At 43.3% G+C, this 10,013-nt stretch overlaps 1 protein-coding gene across 1 annotated transcript in view; it reads left to right on the top strand.

The window, feature by feature from the left end:
• Positions 1 to 336: 336 nt before the first annotated feature.
• Positions 337 to 10,013, top strand: part of LOC114432709 (protein FAM19A2) — a 67,028-nt gene continuing 57,351 nt past the window's right edge. The window contains exon 1 of the mRNA XM_028400894.1: positions 337 to 763. The gene's annotated coding sequence lies outside the window, so the exon portion shown is untranslated. The remainder of the gene's footprint in view (positions 764 to 10,013) is intronic.

The following is a 10,013-nucleotide window of genomic DNA, read 5'->3' as shown; positions in this document are numbered from 1 at the left end:
AATTATCACTTATTAATGCGTCTGACTTTTCAAATGTGTTACGTAATTTTGTATTACAGTCGTAATTTTGGTGAGTTCTGTCTTCGTTAGTGAAACAAAAAAAAATGACAATCGCAGTCTGATCAAAAGTATCAATACAGGTATGAAAAATTAATCATTCGCTTACACTGATATTCATTTGGAGGTGACAGCTGTAATTATATGTAAAAATGACTCGAATATAGCAGTAATCTGATTACTGTGACGCCTGAAGTAACGGCGGTGCGCTGTGCGCTCTGGAGTCTCCATAAAAGTTGGAGCGCGCAGAGCGGAGCTGTCAGACTGGGCAGAGCCGCGGCGGAGCAAAGACTGAGGTCTGAAGTGATTGATCTGCATCCATTTCACTTCCAACATCCAATCTATTCATTTTAAGTGTCTGTCACCCAGCAAAGGCGCAACAACTGGACGCATTTAGGGCTTATCGTCTGCTTTCTGTTTGGACTATCGGGATAAAAAAAAGACAGGAGGATTGGATGCAGGGGACTGTCGGCTGTGCGCTGGATGACATGACGGCGCTTCTGTATTAGAAGACCAATAACCGGCTGTGTGATTTTGCCAGGAGTAACAAAAAAGGCCACCACTGCCGTTTTTTTTATCCTCGCTGGTCCAGGACGCAAATGTCTTCACAACACAGACACACCACTGGATTGTAGCAGCAGCAGCTGCCCCACCGATGGTTTAAAAGGGCGCGTTAAGGTGCGGGAAGGGAGTGGGACAATTACAGGTAAGCGACCCCCACACTGTCATTTTCTGCTGGCTGGGAAAAAATGTTCCTCCCCGCTGCGGGTGAGCGCGCTCGGTCAGAGGGCAGGGAAGCGCTCGGTCCTGCATGTGTTTGTATTTGTGGTCCATCAGTGCCGCGTCAGTACCCAACCAGAACCGGAACAATTACCGCAATAACAAGTGTGAGCTCAGTTTAAGTAGCAGTCACGATTATTCCTGTCAGAGCGCAGCAATACTAATAAACACATATGTTCAATCAACTTATATACACCAGATCTGGTTACATCAGTGCTAACAAACTGGGAGTCCCGTATACACACACACACACACACACACACACACCACAGGGTCGTAAAGTGTCCAGATACAAACACATCTTTTGTGTTAGTATTATTGTTTCAGCAGGTGAGGCAGGCTGATCACTGTCACCTCATTTTAATAGGGATCTATCAATTTGACCCTGAGGCTAATGACAGCTCACGTACAGCAAATAACCCTGTGATGATGAAATACAGTGATACAGGGACAGAAGGTTCAAACGAACTGATACAGACTCTCCCACCTCCACCTGCTTCCGCAGTGGATTTAATTTACAAAATAAATCTGGAACAAGAGGCAACTAACACGTTGTGATGTCAGAACAGAGTCTATAAATGTACTCAAGAGGACTGAGACACAACTATTTGATGGTTGGATGGCTGAGAGCAAACTGTATAGTGTAAATAAAAGACTGTATTGACAGTGATTGAATAACCGGAGCAAAGATCTAAACATTTACTGAATACTACATTTCCCACAATGCAACTCAAGAATATTATTTATAAAAATGTAGACATAGAGCAAAATGTTTTCAAGGGTTCAGAGGTAAAACAAACTAAAACACACACACACACACACACACACACACACACAGAGAAGGCCCCTTTATTAATGGGCCACCTGTGATGTAACACAAAGTAATTGTGTTTTTATTTGATAACTATTGTCAAAATTTGTCAAAATTTGTCAAAAAAAATTTCACTGCTCCTCACTCCTTTACCCTTGGTGGGGAACCACTCATTGTGGTTTTGACATGAACGCAGCGGTACTGCGTCACATTTCCTCCTCCTCCTCTCAGAGCTGAGCTGAGATATGCACAATCCACACTATGACATCATCATATGGCAACTCGGAGCAACTTTCTCGCAGCCAGCAGCTACTTCTACCCCGCACAGTTAGCCGGAAGCCTCATCAGCACTGTGAGTGATCGGGTGTGGGCTGCCTGGCTCAGGTCCCCTCCATCCTTCCAGCTGGGTGAACTGATGCTGACTGTCTGGTGAGCGCCGGTCAGATCAGCCAATGTCACCTTTTGTGTGTGTGTGGTCGGTCACATGACCTCGTCCTGGGTCTGCATCGCCATTGAAATCCAAAAGCGGTGACACCATGGCTTCATGGTCCGCTGCTCCTCGCCAACCGGGCAGAGTTAGTGCTGCCTCTGAGCAGCTGTGACATGTAACACACACACAGTGGGGGGTGGTTCTGAACTAGGGTGTCTGTGTGGGAGCCCAGAGTTTGTGTCTATAAAGGTCAATATAGGAACAAAAGAGAAATGAAGGAAGATTAAACAGCACAAACACAAAACAAGCATCACAAAATGTGATAAATGAAACATCAGTGATGCCTAAAAGCTGCTGGGTTGTTATATTTCAGCCACAATGCTCAGCCTGTGTTTTAATATAAGAGGTTCCTCCTAACTCTCTGCTATAAAGCAATCCCTTTCCTTTAAGAAAAGGTCTTTAGGATGAGCAGCTTCTGGACTTTATCCTGGCCGATCCAAATGAAAGGCTTTAGAGGAGGTCAGGTGCTCGGCTGTTCCTCCTCGACAGGCGGGCTTGTGCGCTATTCTCTAGAAAACCATTGGAATATGTGTAAAGTATCAGCAGCTGATTGGCACCCGCTGTGCGGGCGTTTGATGTAAGTAGGAAGCGAGAGCTGCTTCTTTTTTTTCTCCCTCACTCTCTTTCACATTCTATTTGATGTGCAGCTTGATCCCCTCTGTCTCTGTTTCATTTGAAGTAAAACAAATTCGGCTGCTGCTCCCGAATAAACAGGAGCTCTGCAGAAGTGATGGAACAACAGCAAAAGGTTCCAATACAACTCTCACTTTAACCCCTTTCCTCTGATTAGACTGTGTCACTTATCAGCCTGAAGGCTTTAATGGGACTTGTATAGCTGAATATTAAAGAGTGTCCTGTCTGTAAACAGCTCATTCTAATTTTAAATAATCCTGTTTTAGTTCATTGATTATGGGCTTATTAGTGGATTATGATGATTAGACTCATCTTGAGTGGCCAGCACTGATAAAATAGCAGCATTTGAAAATGATCCATTACCAGGAGCTGGTCCCAGCTGACACACACCTGAGACAGTCTGCCTATCAATCAAATGAAACCCACACGTCTGTGGACGGAGGAAACCCACTCACTGCTCACTTCTTCACCACTGCACCCTCCTGCTGCTTCTTTAAACTTTATGTCTGCATGAACCAGTTGAAATTAAATAAGAAGCTTTTCTCCTAACTGACATGAAAGGGAAACTGTACCTTGATCACATTTTTGTGATGAGCATTTGTGCTCTTTTGTAGCTTTAATTATAACGATATCTTTTTATTTTGATAAAAGTCTGGAGTGCAAAGTCTTAACCAAAGCAGTCCATTTCTATTTGATTTTATTCTGTTTCCTTTTCATCTTTAGTTCCGGCTCTGATTTCTACAAAGCACAGGGACAATTTAGTTTGTTATTAGTACTATTAAAATGAAATTGAATGGATTTTTTAAAAATTGGTTGGTCTCACCGAAAGGGTTCAACATAGAGTGAGTGTTTTTGGGTTAAATCTTAACTTCATAAAAGTAGTTGTTTACCTCTGATAAATTTACAATTTGCCCAGCCGGCACTGCCAGCTTCCTCTAATAAGCCCTATAAAACACATACCAAACAGTTAATGTATCACCTTAACATTATTATTATCCCTGCAGCACATACACCCAACAACACACACACACACACACACCATCATGCCATGTTACTGCATAAAGTTGCAAATATTCACGACCACCCTACACCATCCTGGCTTTAGTTTGGTGAGCGCTGCTCAATCACACTCAAACCCACTTGAAAAAGTATTTATCAAATAAAATGTCAACACAGAAACCTTCTATGCAGCTGTTACAATGTTTAGTATAGTAATTAAGTAATAAAAGATGATTGACAGGGTTCATATAAAGATACTCTGGATATTCTGAATGCATTTACTAATGAAGACAGGATATGAGCCTGTTTTTGCATCTAATAAAATATCTAATAATACACACTATGATACGTTTATAATCAGAGTGTGTGATTAAATGGAAATATTCCTTTAACCTTTGTATTATTCCAGTGGATCTGTACACGGTGCCTCCACTACAAAAACACTGGTTTAGATAAAATTACTCAAATGACACTTGAATGACACACAGAGCTGTGTGTGTCTTTTCTCCAGCCTGTCCAGTAGTTTTATACTGTCCTCCTCTTCATACAACAGTCCTCCTTCAGTTGAAGAGATTCTATTTCATGCAGAGTGAGAAAGAGGCGGAGAGACACAAGACAAGTGAGAAAAAAACGAAAAGACGTTGAGGGGGAAAATCGGAGATCTGCTGGTTTGTGTCCAGGGCCCCCCCCCCATTTTATCTCTTCAGCAGCGTCTTAGTGATGCTCTGTGTGTGGCCCAGTGGCTTATAAACATGTGCCCGTCATGCTGGATAACTCCAGCCTCTAAACAAACACACCAGCAGAAACATCTTTTCCTCTCCCTCCTCCTCCTCCTCCTCCTCCTCTCACCATCAGTTTCATTTCGATGGCTGATGGCGTGTGCAGAGCTGTGGGCCTCCAGTACTTTCATGATGTGAGCCAAAACCCATCTGGGACTCAATATCCTGTTTACCAGCTCTCAGCACTCTGAAAACCACAACAATACTGAGCTGAGGCAGAAGTTCAGAACTCATTACAGTTTGTTCAGGTCACGGCCAAGGTCAGAGTCCTCTCCTGCTCCGTCACTCCTCCATGCCGTCCTCGGCTGCTTTTTTTCCTTTTTCCCCCCTTTTTCAATCTATATGTGTTTTCATGTCATGCTCAGAGAACAAATCTCACAGCAGCGTTACCTGTGGTCCACCAGATAAATGACCCAGCTTGAGAAACTCTATTTGATAGTGCAGGCAGAACAATGTGACACGTTTGCGTAAAAATAAATAAATCTGATGTGGTAGATTTACTTCACAGTAACTCACTGTGACCCGGCTTCACGTGTATCAACCTCAGATTTTTTTCTGTTGCTCTGAATCTTCTGTTATTGAGCTGAGCCTCTACAAAATGGACTGTTACGGAAAAATGATTTCTAGTAATACACTGTAAACACTGAAAGCAACAAATCTGACTACAGAGTCAGTAAAAAGGCTTAAAAGTCTACAAATGTATTACTTTGCTCCAGACTGTCACTCAGGAGCAGTGGTGGAGGAAGCTTGGTACTTAGTAAAATATATTCTAAAAGTAGAAGTGCTACATCAACAATCCTACTTAAGTAAAAGTCTTAAGTACTTTTAAATGTACTTAAAGTATTAAAAGTAAAAGTACTCATGCACTGAATATATTTTATAGATTTCCATTGCAAAGGATATCTGAACAGGTTAAAATAATCAAAGAAATCAACTTAATTAAAATGGACAATGTGTAGTTAAAACAGGTATTCACCATTTTTACTGTGTCAGTATTCCTGCTGTAGATTCATGTTATGATTCATGTTAATCAGACATTAATAGATGGACCTGTGTTAGCAGACAGTAGCTAACTATTTAGCTAACTGAACCAGAGCACTGGCATCATGACTGAGGCTCATTATAGAAACACAGCTGGCAGCGTGACACCACCTCCATGCAGAGTCTGACCTCACATCAGTCCAGCACTGTGTTCATCAAATGTAACAAGTAACTACAAACACTGTAGAAATGTAGTGGAGTAGAAAGTACAGATAACAGCTGCAACTTGTAATGGAGTAAAAGTATAAAGTATGCACTATTATTTTTACTTAAGTAAAGTATACATGCATAAATATGTACTCAAATACAGTAACGAAGTACAAATACTTAGTTACTTTCCACCACTGCTTAACGCTCACTATTGTTGGCACTCACCACAAAACTGACTGTATGAAAAACACATTTTGCTGAGATGTCAGCCTCCTTCTTCGTGTTTAGTGGAGTAATCGTGCGTGAGATTATTTCGCTTTAGGATCAGGCAGCTGTGTTTCCACTGAACTCCCTAAAATACACTGCTGTGTCCATCTTTGAAACTGTGCTCACCATCCACTTTCCTTTTCGGCTTGAAACACCTTTATTGTTCACAGCTGTACAACAATTAAAGCTCTGAGCTGCTCTGTCACCAACAACGGCCTGAGCAGGCGCCTCCCTTTGATCCTCACCCTTATTTTTGTGAGTATCACTGTGGTGTTATTCCGTGGAATGTTGTGGGTAGCTTAAATATATATGAAAATATTATATTTACAAACAAAATTTAGGTTGAATCATATATGTTTTGGACATCGTGGTGTGGGCCAGACAGAATGCTGCAGCGGGCCGGATTAGAGCTTGACACTAGGGCTGTAATCAGCTAAAGAAACCCTAGAGAAACCCTAAAGAAAGTTTAAAGAAGCAGCAGAAGGGTGCAGTGGTGAAGAAGTGAGCAGTGAGGGGCAGCTCCTCTGTGCTTCCTGACTACGGTGGAGAAGTTTAAGAAGGAAAGGGTATTGTTTCCTTGTTTATTATTACATCGTTTTGACCCCGCTGAAATTAATTACACACTCACAGCGTTTTGAATCATGTGCATCTGCTCTGGATTTCCGAAAAATATACCCTCATTTAGTGATATCGGAACAAAACCTGTTGAGGAATATTTAGATAATTGTTTTTGTCATGTTATAATATTTGGCTAAACCAAAGTAGTGAAAACAAGGGGGGTGTCGATCGACTGTTATCTGTGAAACAGGTGCACTGAAAACACCCCCATTAGCACTTGGTACATTCCTCCTGATAAAAGTAACATTACAAAAAGTCGACCAACTAGAATTTTGGTCTAGCCAGAATGTATCGACTAATAAATCGTCCAGTCGACCGGGAGATTACAGCCCTACTTGACACATTACTGTATACACTATTGTTTACATACACCATAATTACATAAACACAGCAGGGTACCAGACACAAGATATTTCAATTGCCTTAACTAAAATCCACTATTATATTTTTTTTTGGTGACAACAGGGCTGGTGACATCAACACATGGAATACAACGCTACAGAAAAGTCACACCTATGTCTATGTGCTAAGGCTGAACAGACTTCAGCTGCAAAGTATGTGACACAAGAAGTGCTGGCTGTTGGTCATGAGCCAGCTCTTGCATGCTGTCTATGACACTGTTATTTTGTTGTTTATAGAAGTAATTTTGTACTATTTATGCTGTACAAAGTTTGGTAGCAGGTAAATAACACACACACACACACAGACAGTATCTCATATTTGTTAATGTTGGAAAGTGTGTGGAAAACATACAAAGTATCTCTTGTGTGTGTTTCTCTCTCTCTCTCACTGAGCGGCAGGCCTCATTTGGCTCTCTGCACCCCCAGGATATTTAACCCGGGGGCTGTAACCTAAAGACCTGATACTGGCAGCCTGTGGCTTTCAATCTGACCGCTCTCCCTCACTTATCTGGCAAATAAGCCGTTTTAATTGCTTACACACAGAGCCCTATCAGGCCATGTAGTGAGCATGGAGATAAGGGTTACACAGAGTCAGGCATTAGTAACAGGATGAGAGGACCGCAGAAAAACAGAGCTGCGGGCTCCCAGGAGGACCAAGAGTCAGGAAATAGCTATGGCCATCCTATTAATTTCAAACTCACAGAGCCGTGTCTCCACCTCACTGCGGGGCTCGGGGGATGGCTGTTGTTCACCGAAATCAAAGCAAATTTGAATTAAGATGATGTTGCGCTGACATTATCACTGTGAGTTTAGTGCGCCTGTGCTCAATTTAATAAGACAGGAATGGAGAATATATGCTAATTTCTTAGATTCTTTATCAGACCTGCTTTCAGAATCACACAGGATGACACAGAAAGGACAGCAAACAAGCTTCACATTTTAACTACATGCTTCATTTACCAAAACAATATATATATATATTTCCCAGTCAATGTCCCATCATCACACAGTCCCGCCAAGCGTCCTCTTCTAGAGAGATTTGGATTGTTGAAGTCTCACTGTGTATTGTTTTGACCTGTGTGCCCTGCATGAAGAGCTAGTCAACACAGTAGCTGGGTAAATGTCAGCTACACTAGGCTTCTAATGAGACCAGAGACTAAGGAGAGGGCTGACACCATCATAGGCCCTGTGCTGAGAGGCTCATTTACATTATACCAGGCGACAGCTGGAGATATGAGGGGAGAGAGAGGGAGCAGAGACGCAGGGGGAGCTGGGGAGATGAGGCAGCAGAGGGAAAAAACATGTTGGTTTTAGTTGTGGAAACATTTCACAGAAGAACTGCTTCAGTTCAACCTCTGAGGGTGAGGTCATAGATAGACTTTTTTCTGTTTAAAGTTTAGCTAATCAATATTTTTATTTCTGTAATGAGGAAAATTAATGCTCTGTGTGGCATCTTAATCTTTTTTTATATGTCTGCAGCAACCTCAGGGACTGATAAATGAAACTCATGCGTAGGTGGTAAAACTGTAGTTCCCCTCACAGCCTCTAGGGGCAGGCTCCCAATAGACTCCCATGTTAAAATGTCTAAATTAAGAGCAGAAATAAGCATGTTTAGGCCTACAGCTTGGTCCTAAGACTCTGGGTGTCTACTGATGTGATGTTTTATATTGATTTGAATTACATTCAGACTTTTGCATTACAAAGGTTTGATTGCTGACAGGTGCTGATTTCATACTTCCTTTGCACTCTACCCCTTCTCCTGTATTTGGAATACCTGGGACATTATGCCTTGTTCCTGTGCCCAAGACCAAACATCCAAGCACACACAGCGACTACAGACCAGTTGCTCTGACTTCACATGTTATGAAGTCTCTGGAGAGGCTGGTCCTGAAACACCTGCGTGCTGTTGTGGAACCATCGCTGGACCCCCTGCAGTTTGCTTACCAGCCCCGTATTGGAGTGGAGGACGCCATCATCTACCTGCTGCACAGAGCACACACCTACTTGGAGGAGGCAGGTAACACTGTTAGAATCATGTTCTTTGATTTTTCCAGTGCGTTTAACACCGTGCAGCCTGCCCTTTTGAATAGGAAGCTCCTGGACATGCAGGTAGAGACCCCACTGGTCACCTGGATCACTAACTATCTTACAGGTCGACCACAATTTGTGAGGCTGAGGAACACCGTCTCGGACACGATAGTGAGCAGCACGGGGGCACCCCAGGGCACAGTACTGTCTCCATTCCTGTTCACACTCTATACATCGGACTTCAGACACTGCTCACAGTCCTGCCACCTGCAGAAGTTCTCGGACGACTCTGCCATTGTGGGCTGTACCAGCAGAGGTCGGGAGGCGGAGTATATGAGTGTGGTGGACAGCTTTGTGGAGTGGTGCGGACAGAACCATCTGCAGCTGAATGTCACAAAGACAAGAGAGCTGGTGGTGGACTTCAGGAAGCACCAGACACTCCCAAACCCGGTCAGCATCAAGGGTACCAACGTGGACATTGTGGACAGCTACAAATACCTGGGTGTCCACATTGACCACAAACTGGACTGGTCCACAAACGCAGAGGCAATATACAGGAAGGGACAGAGTCGCCTGTATCTACTGAGGAGACTCTGGTCCTTTAACGTCTGCCAGACCATGCTGCAGATGTTTTACCACTCGGTGGTCTCCAGCGTCATCTTCTACGCTGTAGTGTGCTGGGGCAGCAGGATGAAGACGGCCGACACCAACAGACTCAACAAGCTCATTAGGAAGGCTGGCTCGGTACTGGGAGTGGAGCTGGAGTCTGTGGTGGAGGTGACAAAGAGGAGGATACTGAGGAAACTCCTCAGTATTCGTAACAACACGTCTCACCCCCTGCATGACACACTGCTGTCCTACAGGAGCACATTCAGCGGTAGACTGAGACTACCGAGGAGCAGCACAGAACGCCACAGGAGGTCCTTCCTGCCAGTGGCCATCAGACTGTATAACTCCTC

Source organism: Parambassis ranga, chromosome 2 (assembly GCF_900634625.1).
Source record: "Parambassis ranga chromosome 2, fParRan2.1, whole genome shotgun sequence".
Taxonomy (NCBI): Eukaryota; Metazoa; Chordata; class Actinopteri; family Ambassidae; genus Parambassis; species Parambassis ranga.
The sequence above is the reverse complement of the archived record's forward strand: the minus strand, read 5'-3'. Positions and strand labels throughout refer to the sequence as shown.